Raw genomic sequence first — 15249 nt, forward strand, 5'->3', positions numbered from 1 at the left:
CATTAAAGCAGTTGCAGCAGCCAGCCCTGAAAGGAGACATGCAGACTGCAAGAACACATGCAGATATGATGAGGTATCTCTGGCTGACGATGGCTGTTAATAAACTGCTGGCAAAAAACACGTACACAGAGGAGAGAAAAGCTGGGAAATATCTGGACTATGAAATCAGACTGAAACTAGGAACTCTCAACCACTTAACCCCCCCTTAAAACTGCTATTGCCCATACAGTAACCACAGGTCGAAACAGTCACCCCCGATGCTGAAACACACGCCTGCCAAAAACCACTGGCTTTGAAAAGGGAAGTGGAAGGTCGGGATTACATAATGCTGCAGAGAGTCCAAATGCTGCGCTCAGAGCAGCCACATTCATACAAAACAGCTATCCTGTTCAGTAAGAGTCGCTCACAGGTTTCAGCATTATCCATATATACACTATAACTCACTGGATTTCGCCTAATTTGACTGATTTATATAAATGTGTGTGAAGGTTGTTTACAACTTTACATGTTAATAAGAAGAAGATTTAAGACATTTCATTTGCTCCAGAAACTTTAAGACCTTTACACTGCTTCTCGTCTATAAAAGGTTTACCTTGGCTCAAAACCGGTCTTTTGGGAGTGACTCTCAAGGCTAAGAAACCTGTGTTACCTGACTTAACAGAAGTCTACGCATTTTAAACTTGAATAACTTCAACCCCACTTCAAAAATGGCTGTTTAAAATCAGTCCTGGTGGGGTTTTTTTTTTTAAATTCTTTTTGTTTTGTAAGGAAAAACTCAGTATTTCCAACATCCAATTTTTGTTGAGTAATACAAATTGACATGTGTTCCCGCCTTGATAAATAACAGTGTTTTTTTTTATAGAGAGCACAATAATGGATTACTTTTAAGATGGTTAAAGAGGACACAGCCAGTTAGTCAGTTGCCTGGGGATTACCAATAGCCCAGGCCTTGGGGGCTTTATACTGCGGCTGGAAAGCATAAGCTTTGTTTCATTGACAAGTTTTTCCAAGGTGCTGTTTATAAACTTTCTTGACATTTACAAAATATAACAAACCGTTATATTTAACTTCTGTGAAGAGCAAAGCCACAGAACAAAGTGGCTGCCTAGCAAACAAACAGGACACAGACTGAAGGAGGCAGCGAGCAGTCTTTTCCAAATATACACTTACCACTCAGGTATATTGATGGCCACCCAAGTATATTTTTATTTTATTTTATTTACACAATGGCCTTAAAACCGATATAGTTTTGAAAGTTCAATCTTTCCACTGACGGTTCTTAAAGTATAGCATTTCCTTACTGCCAGGTAGGTCAGTTTGCTGTTGTGGCAGTCTTCTGTATCATTTAGCTGTCTTGAATCTCTGATCCAGCACTTAGACTTCAACTCCACCATCTTAATTGCTCTCAAAATCCACTGTGAGCACTCACTTTAGCCAGAACCTAGTGCAGTTGAAGACATGATGCTGCTATCCTGAAGTTGATGAGCAGAACAGGAACAATCATTACCCGCTGTGAGGTCCAAGATGGTGGAGTTGAAGTCTCTGTGCTGGATACTTAACAAACTGATTGTCATATAGGGCTGCCACAAACGATTATTTTGATAGTCGACTAGTCACCGATTATTTTTGCGATTAGTCGACTAATCAGATCATGCATCCATTGGACGTAAAATGTACACCTGAAAATATGTTAAACGTTTATTTTGTGACCCAGAAAGAATAATAATTGTAATATTAAAACTAACTAGCTGCCGCCATTGTTGACAACTGCGCTGGGCCGCGCTATGAATTCTGGAACACAGTTTCTTCTTCTTCGGGGTTTAACGGCAGCTGGCATCCTTGTACATGCAGTGCTGCCATCTTCTGTTTCAGTCCGTTATTACACTCTTAAATACTACTACTTATTCCTGCGTCTTTTGGGATCTTACAAAGCTTCAAACGACGCGTCGACTATTAAATTAGTCGTCGACGATTTTAATAGTCGACGTAATCGTGACTAGTCGACTAATCGTGGCAGCCCTATTGTCATATTTGCATTACTTCCTCATTTATTTAAATTAGCATGTGTAAGCCTCAGTTTGCATGTATGCACATGCACAAGCCTCAGCGCAAATGCAATAGTACCACTAAGAGAGACTAAATTCAAGCTAGCGCATTATCTTAACATTACTATTATTTGCTAACATCAACTTTGAAAAAACAAACATACATTTAAATGATTGGTATTCCCACAAATAACTTCCCTGTTTTTTCTTGGTGCCTGTACTATTATACAAGTTCAGCATACTCTGAATACCTTTTCCTTATCTGAGTTCACTTACAGCCCCACCAAGCTGTCAAACAAAAGTTACTCACTTCATAATTTAACGCACAGTTTCACGTGAAAGAGCCAGTGCTGGGAGTATACAGGTTCTGGCAGCAAAGGAAGAACGGTAAGATAGGTAATGTCGTGTGTGTGATAAGAAAAACACTATGGGTTCTAATAAAGTCTATCCAAACCCTGGAATCAAAGCAGCGAAAAGTACCAACAGTAAAAGTTTACAGAATTATCACTGACATGGTTCTAATGTGAAGATGTAACTACTATTACAAATTTTCTTTTAGTTTTTAAATCCATCTATACATTTTTAAGTTCAAACAAACTTACTAAAAGTTCACAAAAAGTCCAGTTGCTTTCTTTTCCAAACTCCTTGGACTACCACGACCTTGATGACTGAGAACCTACATAGACTTTGATCAGGGGTGTCAAACCTAAGGCCCAGGGGCCAGAATTACCCCAACAGAGACTCCAATCTGCCCCATTGAATGGTTTAGGATAATGTGAAGGACGACATTAATTTGGGACTTTCAAATGTATTTTCAGCTTGTTGTACAACTTGTACAGCAAGACCTTCTCAATGGCCATTTATACTCCAAAGTAATTAAGTAACAGATTTCTGTATTTTACACATTTACTTCTTACGACTTAAGCCCAAAGGTCATGCTGACAGATTTCCTTCATGTACTACAGCAGTGTATCCCGTAGAGAAAGCGAGACATACTGTTGAATTTGCGCTTGTTTTTTTTTATATTAAGATAACTCATTGATTAAATATGTTGTTACATTTATCATTTAACATCCCTGACGTCAATGTTTTGTTATCATATGCAAGACAGTTTCAACTATAGTTGTTCAGCTGCAATCCTGATGGTGTTAAACAGTGTGAGAACAAATAAAGAACAAATAAATAATTTCAAATTTATATCAAGGTTTTAGCTACTGATGTTAAGGCTCAGAACAAGAAAATTGTTTTCAAACTGCTAGCAGGCAGAAGGAGAAAAAATAAAAAGACATAATGAATCTATTTCATATGGATGCTCAGTTAGAAAAAGAAAAAAAAAAAATATCTGCCAACTGAGGTCCACGTGATCTTCCAGGAATAGTGACACTATTTTCCAGAAAAGTCAGCAGGCGGTGATTTCCTGCATGCTGACCTCTAATCTGTAGTGTAAATTGCTTCAAAGCAGGTTAATTCTGCAACATAAGATGGGTGGTAACAAACGAACCAAACCAATCTCTAATTCTGCTTCACAGTACTGCCCTCCTAAGGGTCATCTTACTTTATTCTCTCACTGAAGTTGTGAAGAGCGTCACTGGCTATGAGGGGAAGAAGGGGTCCATTTGGGCTTTACCTGGCTTGTCTTGTGAGCATATATGGCCGCCAGAGTCTTACGCAAACTGTGCATTCATTTAAATATGTTAAATATATTTACCTTATTCAAAAAATATTAAGCTAATGAAGGATCAGCAAACACAATAGTAGAGTACTGAGTTTTTACACCACTCTGATAATTAGCATAAAAGGAGCTAGCAAGAATAATATGTTTATCTTACAGCATTTACACTTTCATGTATCTTTCAATCCACATGTTGAACTGATGACCACCAAAAGGAAAATTACTGATAAATATAACTCGATCTTGTGATATTCCTCCATATTTACATAGTGAAAGGGAGCCATGTGAAAGCACCATTAAACTAACAGTTCAGGGAGGACTGTGGGATAGTAAGTGAGGACTGCGGAGGATACGGCGGGTCAAATTTCACAGCTGCATTTGGAGGAGCCTCTGGTACGGGACAGCCTAGTCAAACTGCTGGGACGTATTCAGTCTTGAGTTACGGACTTTGAAGCAAGCATACCCCGAATAGGGAAACAGCTCCTGTTGTCTAAGTGGTCCGGGGCAACAGTACTGGCCACACCTTTACGTTATATCTACTCACACCCCTGAACATAAGGTTACATGTTTATATCAGTCTTGTTTATCTTATCTGATACTCTTACCAAAGGCCTGTGCTGAAGGCATTTTTAAGCTTTAAATTTCTTTTATTACACACAGAACAAAAGGTTCACATATCCAACTTTTGTTCATCTGCCCTTTGTGCACTAATCTGCAGCAGATTGCTTCAGAGAGGGGCTTTATGCCTCCTGAATGACAGCAAAAATAACTTTGGTGTACAAAGCTCACAGGTAACATTTTACACTGTCAAAGTGCTTTCAAAGAAAGCAGGTGTTACAAAAAACTATAGTCAAACTAACAGGTTTCTGCAATCCTTCAAGACAAGAGCATGGAAATGGGCCAAGGGCAGTCTACCACCGCACACCACAAAATCACAGCCTAATAGTTAACAAGACTCATAAAATCTGAGGAAGGAACCACAGAAAGAATAAAACTAAAAGGAAAGCACCAATCCAGTACTTATAGCCCTTTTTCAATAGTACCGATCCGGCTAGACTCGAACGTTTCCGTTGTTTTCCATTGGAACTGACTACCACCTAATGTGTGTGGAGTCATTATAGCAACATGGCAGAAGGTCCTGTGATGTCATTTGTATGCCATATGAATGCCACAACAAAGGAGGACGTCGAGTCGATGGAATACCTACTGCATGATGTATGGCTTTTTGTCAGACTCTGGGACCATGGTGTTGTTTTTTGTGTAGCTATTACCCTCATTGCCGAGTTTCAAAAATGTCATTTTTGATTTTAGTGAAGGAGACACTCTGATGATTCGGCACATTTTTGCATCAGAATGCTTGCCAAGTAGGTAGTTTAAAAAAAAAAGTACAAAAAGTAGTAAAAAAGGAAAAAAACAAAAACGACCAAGCCAACCCGAGAAGAAACTAGTGCAAAAGGACTATTAGATTAGATATCAATCTCATCCTGAGGCAAAATGCTATATTTGATATTATGACAATGAGTCGATCTATGGTCCAGTCAGCTGGGTCTAGTTCTCTTTACATCCCCACAGGACAATATCAGCTAGCAGCAGATCTAATGTAGCAAGATGGCAGAATTATAGATATTTTAAATTTGCTTCTATTTGTATGTTGACAAGGTTTGGGGTTTTTGGGGGGGGGGGGGGTGTTTAACTGCAAATTGTTATCAAGTTATCAGTAAAATGTTTTATTCTTGGATGCATTTATATCCAAATTACATCTTAATTTACAAATCTGGGCAATCTGTTTTAAATTGACCTGATGGTTCCTTACACATGGATGAAAGATAAGTTAAGATAAAAATGTCCCAGACTGGAGAAATTTGGTTATAGCGCTTAAATGGTTTTTTGTTTTTTTTTTAATGTAGTATCTTAAAAACTAAAAAACAAATTGCATAAATATGCAGAATTGCATCCACCTAAATTAATACACTAAAACAAAACATATCTCAATAATCTAAAAAATCCACTCTGAAATTTAAGTAAGTATAATAAAGTAAAATATCTAAGCTCCATTAAAAACTGCAGGCCAATGCAATTTTACACCAAGTCAAAAATACCATTTTTATTCGGTAACTAAATGAATATTTAGACTTGAGATGGCAGCAAACAAAATTGTGCCCAAGATATTGCCTTCATCTACAGTCTTGACTGCAGACTCCTTAAAGCATGATGGATGACCTACAAACCAACACAGAGATTATCTACCTTCAAAGATGCTACCAAGTCAAGTCTCAAAGTGCAGGAAATGGAACATAAACTAGAAGGAAGAAGAGAAATGTAACAAAGAAAACCACACACATGCACGCGCATGCACACACAAGCTATGAAAACGAAGAAAACACCATATTATTACTCAGGCAGAGAATCATAATGAGCAAGCTAGAAACAAATACAGCCTGTAACATTTTGTTTCATGGACGTATCATGCCTGTCACAGTTGTTGAGATCTGGGCAGGTCCACATTAGGACCAAGCTTAAGCATGACTTTACAAGCCAAGATCATCCAACTCTTTCAAACTCTGCTGGTCTCAACATTGTGTCCAATGTTGTGTCCAGTGTAAATAAAGCTTTAAAAAATTCCAGCCTTCATAACGAAACCATAGTGATTTCTATAATTCTGATTAAAACTCCAATTAGAATTTACTTTCTGTAATTTTGATTAATATCAGAAGAGTATATAAAGCACAAACATCAATGCAGCAATATTAACAGCAAAACACCTGCTTTCACTGTGCACCCAATGTCCTAACCTAACGAGGCTTATGCACTGGGGATGTTTAATAATTTATCTACTTTCTCAGACAAACATCATTAATAATTTTGCTTATGCATTTTATAAGGAACCGTTTTCCTGTTAACTGTTAACAATGAAATTTAAAAAAAAAAAAAATCATGGAAATGTTCAAATGTCCACTATTGGAGGTAAATCATTCATTCATTGCTGTATGTGACTGAGGTTATACATGACTCAGCTCTCTCCTGCTGGTACAGATGCACATTGCTTTCTCTTCTAACCGTCACTCCGTCTGCCTTCCTCTTCTCCTTCTATGTGCAAATCTGCACATATGCAGCTCTGCTGTGCTGTAAGCCACCACACATTTAGCAGTTAGTGAATAATCAGAAAGCCACTAAAGCAGTGCAAACTGCTCTCTACAATGGAGGATCAATGCGGTCAACTTGCCGCCTATAGTTTCTATCAGTGCACAGCTAAGGCCGATAAGATCTGTCAAACTCTAAAATAATCTTGTTAACTATCTTCAGTCTTTCACTGACACTGGGTTTCATCTGCTGCTTATGAGTTTACACAATGAGTGCTGACTCAGGTAAAATAAACTGAACTCATCTCACATCTGATGAGCGGAGCACAAGCCCAACCAAGTGATGTCATTTACTGGTCACCTGAATACCTTATGGCCATCTGATATAATAGAGAAGGTGGGCAGGGTGGCTAAATTTCAACACCACACGGTACATAACTGATAATTATTTTTTAATTTATCATCAGTTTTAACTTTGACACACCTCTGCAAAAAAGCAGTGTATAAAATTCACAAGAAGCTGCTGATAGACTTGTGTCCAGATCTTCACTGTGAATGCAAACCGTATAGCCGTCTTTTTGTTTGTCATGGAAAGAAAAGGCAAAGAACAAAGTCACAGAAGAACTCGTCAGGTTAATCCTTAGTTTGATTAATCAGATTAATCAATTGATTTTTGTCTTTCACCAATTATAAAATAAAAATATCAGCATGAAAAACATACTCTTTTGCTTTCGTTTTCAACGCAAAGGTTTCTGTCCGCTACTTAAAATCTGAAACTCACTTGCCTCCAAGATGACTAAAGGAGAGACTTTGGTTAACGAGACCTATCTAGAGGAAGTAAAACTCTTAAGGTTTCATTATTGAAACTGTGAGGGGATTATCAGTTGCTTTGAGCTCCTTTCATCTCTGAATATTACGATGAATGCCGCAAGCTAAAAATGTGTTGATCCACCAGTAAAGTTCATATTACACATGTTGCTCGCCCAGTCTGTTTACAGTACTAGGAGACATTTGACTGTCAGTTTTTATTTGTTCCATGGTGCAGACAGTCCCGCTTGACATATGGACATCAGCCTAGTCTTTACAGTTAAAAAAAGAAGACCCTATGGTCAAACCCTAATGACCTATTTCTGGTTTCAATGTCACAACAGCCACATCAAACATATATACTTGACGTGCCGGATTCACTGCAGTATTCTCCTGAACAAAGGTGCCACCCTTCAAACAAATACTCGCCATTAGTGCCAATGCTGGAAAAGTTTAGATTTTTTTTTCACCAAAAACTTTTTCTCAGAAAGTCTAATCTTTTCAAGCTGTTGCAGCATCTCCCTCTGCATGATCTGCAAACCTCTGAGCTCTAATACCGATATCACTGAAACGGTGATAGAAACCAACCCGACTGTATATTGAGGTTTTCAACGCAGCCACACAGGGTTACAAAAAATGCAAACATGCATGACAAGGTGTAACGACACCAAAGCACGGCTCGCGCCAATAGTTGAGACATCACTTTAGATATACACCATTCATGAAGGCAATAGCGGCGGGTACAAAATGGCCTTTACTCTCTACCGTACAACCCTGCGTGCTCCACCATCTCAACCTCTTTTTTTCATTCACTTATTTGCTTTTCATTTGTTAATTTTCAAGCTAAAGAAAATAGCTTTTAAAAAATACATTTTTAAAGTTCAGTAATAGCCTAATGTTTGCTAAGGTTAATAAAAAAATGATTTTTGCCATGAAACACTTATTTATTTATGTTAGCAACGTAAAGGGATAATTTTGTTTGGAGTGAATAATACAAGAATAAATCAGGATGCTAAGAAAATCCTCAGAGTATGTTCAGGTTTAACTGAAGATCTGAGTTGTTGCGAAAAGCTGACACGCTAGTATAAACCAAACAACAAAACAACCCCCCTCAAAAAAACAAAAAAAACACAAGACACAAAAAAACAGGAACTCTTTCTATATAGTATGTGGTGCAAGTATGACTACAAAGAAATAAACAGGCAGACAAATATCTAGCACATAATATCTAGCAATATTTACTTGACTCCGTTTTCTGAACAATACATTTTGCAAGAAAACAGTAAGCAAAGCTTAAGAGGTAAGCGTCTAACTGATGGTAGCAAAAGAATAACACCATGCATTGGTAACTGTAACTACCACAAACTCAAAGTCATTGTGCCATTTTATTACCACATCAGCGAAAAACAGCATGATTAAGGGATGGTCACAAGTTCCTCCTGTATATCTACAGCAATGCTTAACAACTAACCTTTGTCTATATCAGAGCAACCCCCTGTACATTCAATACAACTGTCTTATGACAACGGACCCACAATGTCCTTACAAAGCCTGGAACATGTGCAACGCCTGTAAAATATTTCTTAGAATGTAGCTCTCTGACTTTGCTGTTCCACAAATCAACGAAGCGTGAAGGACAAACACAAAACTACAGAAACTTTCCAAGTGCTAGAAGACAACTAAAGTTTATATTACTCACTAGTTAGTCGACTGCTGATCTGTCTTCAAGCTGGTACAAATGAAGACAGCTCAGTTGCAATGCCAACCTTTGAAACGCATGACTGATTTTTAAATGTTACTCATTTTAAAGCCCTCTGTATCTATCAACTCCATACTTGCAGAGTCTTACTCACAAACTTTTGTAAATTTTACCTTGACTGTAATGCACTCTGAGCCCAATCTTGTTTTTTTTTTAATGTGCAAGATAAATAGCTTGACTAGTACTCTTTAAGGGGGAATTGTAATATTGTGTTATCACATATGATTTCACATATTTTTGACAGGCCTCATTGCTAGAATACACATTATATTCGAACAACCTCATATATACTTAACCCCGTCCCTTAAAATAGTAACTCAAAAAAAATCCAAGACTGATATTTTCATTTACTAATATTATCATGGCTATATCAGTATTGCTGTATACACCGTCCAAAGTCTCTGTAAGTAAAACCAAAATAGTAAGCCACCTGATCCCCAAGCTTAAACGTAGAGAAAAACGATCTTATCAAACCACCATTTGTTTTACACAACCATGGTGAGTGTGTTTAAATATGAATCATTACAACCCAGCCCATGTATCACTACTCCCAGGTTAGTTTGCCAAGTATTTTTAATAGCGCTCTCTCTCTCGAGCCTTGACAAGCAGTGAATCCACATTAGTAACAGGACGAGAAAGAGAAAGATCGCTGATGTGTATACTGTTAATGTTCGCCATACTGGATTTTATATTAGAAATATTATGCACTTTAGTGACATTTTACATTTATTCAAAAATTTACTCCTGATTCACCAGCAAATTAACTTAGTTATAATCAGACTATACTTATGTCCTATTTTTTGTTGTTTAAAGGATTAGAATTTTATTTACATAAAATGAAAAGAAAGAAAATAGTAAAAGTTAAGAATGGGATATGATGTATTGATAAGATAAATACAAAATATTATTATTTTTGCGCCATAGTTAGTAATAAACAGACTGATATCACAGTACCACAGGCGAGTAGCCACACCTCTGTATGGAGAGATGGACCTCCACCACCTCCCTACTTCAACCTGAGCGCCTAGAGCCTAGGCAGAAACTTAAGGACAACCCTGAGCTGAACTGTATAAGTCACATTCGCAGTTCAGTGTCTGTTTATTTATTCCAAATCATGTCATCATTGCAATTATGAACGATGTTATCACACGCTTTACTCACTTATCGTAGGTCTAGCAAGTAGCTCGGTAGTTTGTCAAAATTAAAAATGCTTAGAGTTGCAAAGATTCTACTGTAGGTACTCACTAAAAACGTCCCAAAATCCAGTATCAGTAGTGCTGTTGTAAATAATGAGCAGTGGGAAATCAGTGAAGTGTGGGGAGGAGCCGTACAGTTGTCGCAGTGAAACATTACTGCAAAATATCAGTAAATCTTGCCCGTTTACATTAAATTAAATGCCATCTGAATGCCTTTTTGGTTTGACTAAAGACACTGCACACTAATAGGGGGAACCCTGCCCTTATAACCGCCCTGCATACACATGAGAACATGGAGTACCCAGAGACACTCCAGTGCACGTCTGCTTGGAGCATATCGATGAAGATTGCTAGAGCTACACAGCAAACATTACATTACTGAAATAAGGAAACCCTTTGGCACTTTCTTTAAATGTATAACATTAGTACAACTACCATGAGGTAGCCAAGCTAACGCTTAAGGTAACCAAGTTACTTTAAAACTTCAGCTCATTGTTTCATGTTTTATTTTGATCTACCTGTGTAGCATGAACCAACCGGCTGGCTCTGGAAATACCACATGCAGAAATCCCTACCACTTAACACTGTTCCCTCCACGAAAGGCCCGTTTACTAGTATGTTGATGTGAGCTAACGTTAGCCATTAGCTTCACAGTTAGCTGTCGCTGGAACTGTCAAACTAATGCTAATGACGTTAGCGCAGATACAAGCGTGCTACTTACGTTTTCCTGCTGCTGTGCGATTGTAGATCCAATCCTGATTATCTGCTAAAATCTCAGCTTTTTGTGTGAAGACTCGTCTAGCTATCTGCGGAGCTAACGTTAGCTTGCTAGCTGTGTTATGTTTCCTTATTTGACAAAAATAATGGAGATTGGCCTCAGATGAGCGGCGATAATTCCTTTCTCGGTGGTTCCCTGCTTGGATAGCGTTGGTTTTTACGCATGTTTGACGCCAATTGTGTCCCTCACAGTAAATGTAGACAATTCCGATCGTTCCCAAACAAACATGGACACTGAGAATTGGTTATATTATACAACACTGACAAATCTAGCACTTTCTTCCATTGAAAGGCCAGAGCTATCCTTCGACTTTGGGTGCTGAACAAGAGGAGGTGTTATTTTTGGCATCTGCTCGATGATTGGTTACAACGACGAGGCAAAACGTCGGTTAATTGGCTACTTCCTCCGTCAATTAGCTCTGCCCCTGTGCGATTCTACATTCTCATTGGTGCGTTGCGAAGTTCTGCGATATGCCAGACCTTTGAGATGCACTACTAACCGTTACCGGCTTATGCCGACAGTACTTTAAATAGGCGGTGTCAGTCTTAAAATAGAAACTTTCAACTCCGCGTCCAAAGCTGCCCACTAATACTATAAATATATAAATATAATATATATAAAACAAAACACAGCGCAATTGAAATTATTCTATTTGCTTGCCTTTCATGGTTGAAAGTTACCACACATAAGCCCGAGTGCCCCGGAGTCATTAAGAAGCGCGACTTAAATGAAGCGCAACATGGATGATTGAAGAGGTTCCAGGAGTCGCTAGTATATTCATACACACACAAACACACGCACGATCTAAATTATACCACGCATTTTCAATCAGGAGAAAATCTAATCAAATATAGAGAGTACCGTATATAGGTGTACTGTATAGTTGATTTCCCTGTATGCAGCTACATCTGAATATAATGCAACACTAATCAGGTGTGGTAAAGGAAATACAAGGGCACCTATTTCCAGTGTAACCAAGCTCCTTCGACCACCTTAAAACGTTCGACCTCAGTTGGACCGCACTGAACAGAGTAATATTTTTATGTCCTTTGTAAAACTAAAATTAGTAATATTCATCAGCAGCTGGCTCTCAGTAACTCTACTTAGGACAGTGTATGAGCCTGTTCTTTACTTTCTAGTTTTTAGTTTTCTGATTCCTGACTGTAGATGAAATAGCCAGATTTATTAAGAACTCCAAACCTTCTACCTGTTACTTTGACCCACTTCCCACTCGTGGTTAAACCTTGCATGTCTTCTCGCTATCCTTTAATAATCAGTATTATGCATTCTTCCATAATCTTTGGGTTTGTTCCTCTAGCTGTGGTAATTCCATTTCTTAAGAAACTCAGAGCAGAGTTTTTCAACCTAAATAATTACTGTGCAATTGCTAATTTCCCATTTCTTCCAAAAAATCTTGAAAAACACTGCTAACGTGCAGGTTTACTCTCACCTTAACAATCATCTGTTTGAACAATTTAAGTCAGGTTTTTGGCCACAGAGTGCTGTCAAAATTACAAATGATTTTTGATACACTCTCTCATAATATTATTTTTAAGAGATTAGAATATGTTTGTACTGTTGGCATGTTATATGCCTGGTTTAAATCTTATTTCTAAAATCATAATCAGCATGTAAAGCTAAAAAGATTTTCAGATCACAAGCTTGCCCAGTTGTCTTAGGTGTTCCACAGGGCTCTTTCCTAGGCCCCTTTATATTTGTTATTTATCTTTTTATGTTTTGGTCACATGTTTAGGAAATCTGGCATAGACCTTCATTCTTATGCTGATGACACCCAGCTCTATCGCTGCATTAAGTCTAATTCCATTTCTTCTTCTTTCATTAACTGCTTACATGAAATTAAACTGACATATTCCTGCTTATGCAATATTAGTCAGCTACTCCCATCTCAGCTAAAAATATTGCTGTTCTTGTATGTGCAATGATTACATCTAGTATAGATTTTTCAGATTGTGTCCTCTTTGGCTTACCACACAAACTTCTCCATAGACTTCACCTGGTTCAAAAACATGACTGCTTGTGTCATTACCAGAACCCCCTTCCACAGAACATGTTACTCCTGTCTTCCAACAGCTTCACTGGCTTCCTGTAAAATACCACATTCATTTTAAGATTCTGCTTCTTACTTTCAAGTCTCTCCAGGACTGCAAGTCCTTCTTCATTAGGAATCTCCTCTGTAGGCTTCCTCTTTTCCTCCTGATTGACATCTCCATATTCAGTATCATTTGTCTAATGTATCCATTATCCCTCATCCGTACATGTCCACATCATCTCAACCTTACTGACACACCCTTAAAGGCATTTGTTACTCCTCTCAGGATCAAACTAGGAATATTTTGCTTGTTAAGCAACCAAAACCACTACCTATGGCTAGCTTTACAGCCATCACAAAACATTTATGCAACATAGTTAAAAAAATAGTTTCCCCTACAAAAGTGCCCTTATCAGTCTGCTACTGGACCTTCCTGTGTGAGCGCTTTGGGACTCTTGGGAGCACATTTAATAGGTTACCTGACCAATATTATGGCTTGCTGTGTGCAACAGACCATGACAGAAGTTTGTGCTTCAGATTCTATGAACGCAGGTCTAGTGTGTTATTAGTCTCCTGTTTAGCCATAATTAGCTGATATGTGTGGCTCTGCATTGCACTGGTACAATTTATCCCTGGAGATTGCTAACCAAGATAGCTAGTATTAGTTGATAAATTAGCACTTCACCATTTCATCTGCATAAAATAATTCTGTCTTCAAAAGAACAAAAGCAAAAAACAAACAAACAAACAAAAACAACATGGTGGCCAAGTCCTAATTCTAAAGCTTGAAAATGCAGCCCCAAACCCACTGGGTGCTATACCCATCTTTAACGCTGTTCATGGTCTATATGTAATTAAACTGATTGCCTGTGACTTTATTGCTACTAACTTGCTTTTATTGGGTTATCTGTTCTTTCTGCTAGAATATTGACGAATATAGCTGTGCATGCTTTTTTGAACACAGTCACAAAGTGACAAAAACGCTCTAATCCACACAGCTGGGCAGTCACAACCTGATGTGTGGGTGTATGCGGGATTGAGATTTTGGACAGATCCTAGATGCCGTTTACAAAAAGGTGAGGAGGAACAGGGTCTCTGATGCAGTCTGACAATGTTTTTGTTCCGTTGTATCGGGGCTTATACTGGTAAGACTGTAAATAGAGATGAGATTTAATTTATTTGAACAAGGATGTGCAAGGAAATGAAATGTAGGCTGGAGTGAATAAAACAGGGCTGAGGTGATTAAGGCAAAGACTTTAATATAAGTGCATGTATAAAGATGTTTAGTTATGGTGTATCAGTGAATCTGTGTTATGTGTGTGTGCGGTGGCAAGCTGGGGAAAGCAGAGCTTATCTGTTGTCATTTTGTGTTTCTCCCTCAGGATCAGACTTGTGTCTTATTAATGAAAAACTCATCAGATATCAGAACAGCTCCCCAAGGAACCGAGCACGGTTATGAGACACATGTCAGACCTCGTTTAAATACCGCAAGTGTGTGTGTGAGAGAGAGAGTGTGAGTCAAGAGGAGAGACTGCAGAGTGGTATTTAATTTTCCAAGATGAAGGATTATCACTGGCAGAATTTGATCATTCTGCTCTGATCTCAGGATATTCAATCACAGCTTATCCCAAATATTAAACTCTGTCTTTTGTCCCCTTTCCTCTCAATCCCTGCCACACACACACACACACACACACACACACACACACACACACACACACACACATGCTTGCACCACCCCAACTGCCAAGCCTCTCATTGAGTAAAGTGGCCCACTGAGCCTACTGTCAGGATGGTGCGGGTTATGTGATTGTTCAGCCACCTGCTGACCTCAGGGAATGGGTGAGTCAAGGGGAGGGAGG

General features: G+C 38.4%; 1 protein-coding gene across 1 annotated transcript in view; it reads right to left on the bottom strand.

The window, feature by feature from the left end:
- Nucleotides 1–11681, bottom strand: part of LOC100708510 (protein phosphatase 1B) — a 28657-nt gene extending 16976 nt beyond the window's left edge. Inside the window, 1 exon segment of the mRNA XM_003441759.5 lies at nucleotides 11281–11681. The gene's annotated coding sequence lies outside the window, so the exon portion shown is untranslated.
- Between the last annotated feature and the right edge of the window lie 3568 nt (nucleotides 11682–15249).

Source organism: Oreochromis niloticus, linkage group LG8 (assembly GCF_001858045.2).
Source record: "Oreochromis niloticus isolate F11D_XX linkage group LG8, O_niloticus_UMD_NMBU, whole genome shotgun sequence".
Classification (NCBI taxonomy): Eukaryota; Metazoa; Chordata; class Actinopteri; order Cichliformes; family Cichlidae; genus Oreochromis; species Oreochromis niloticus.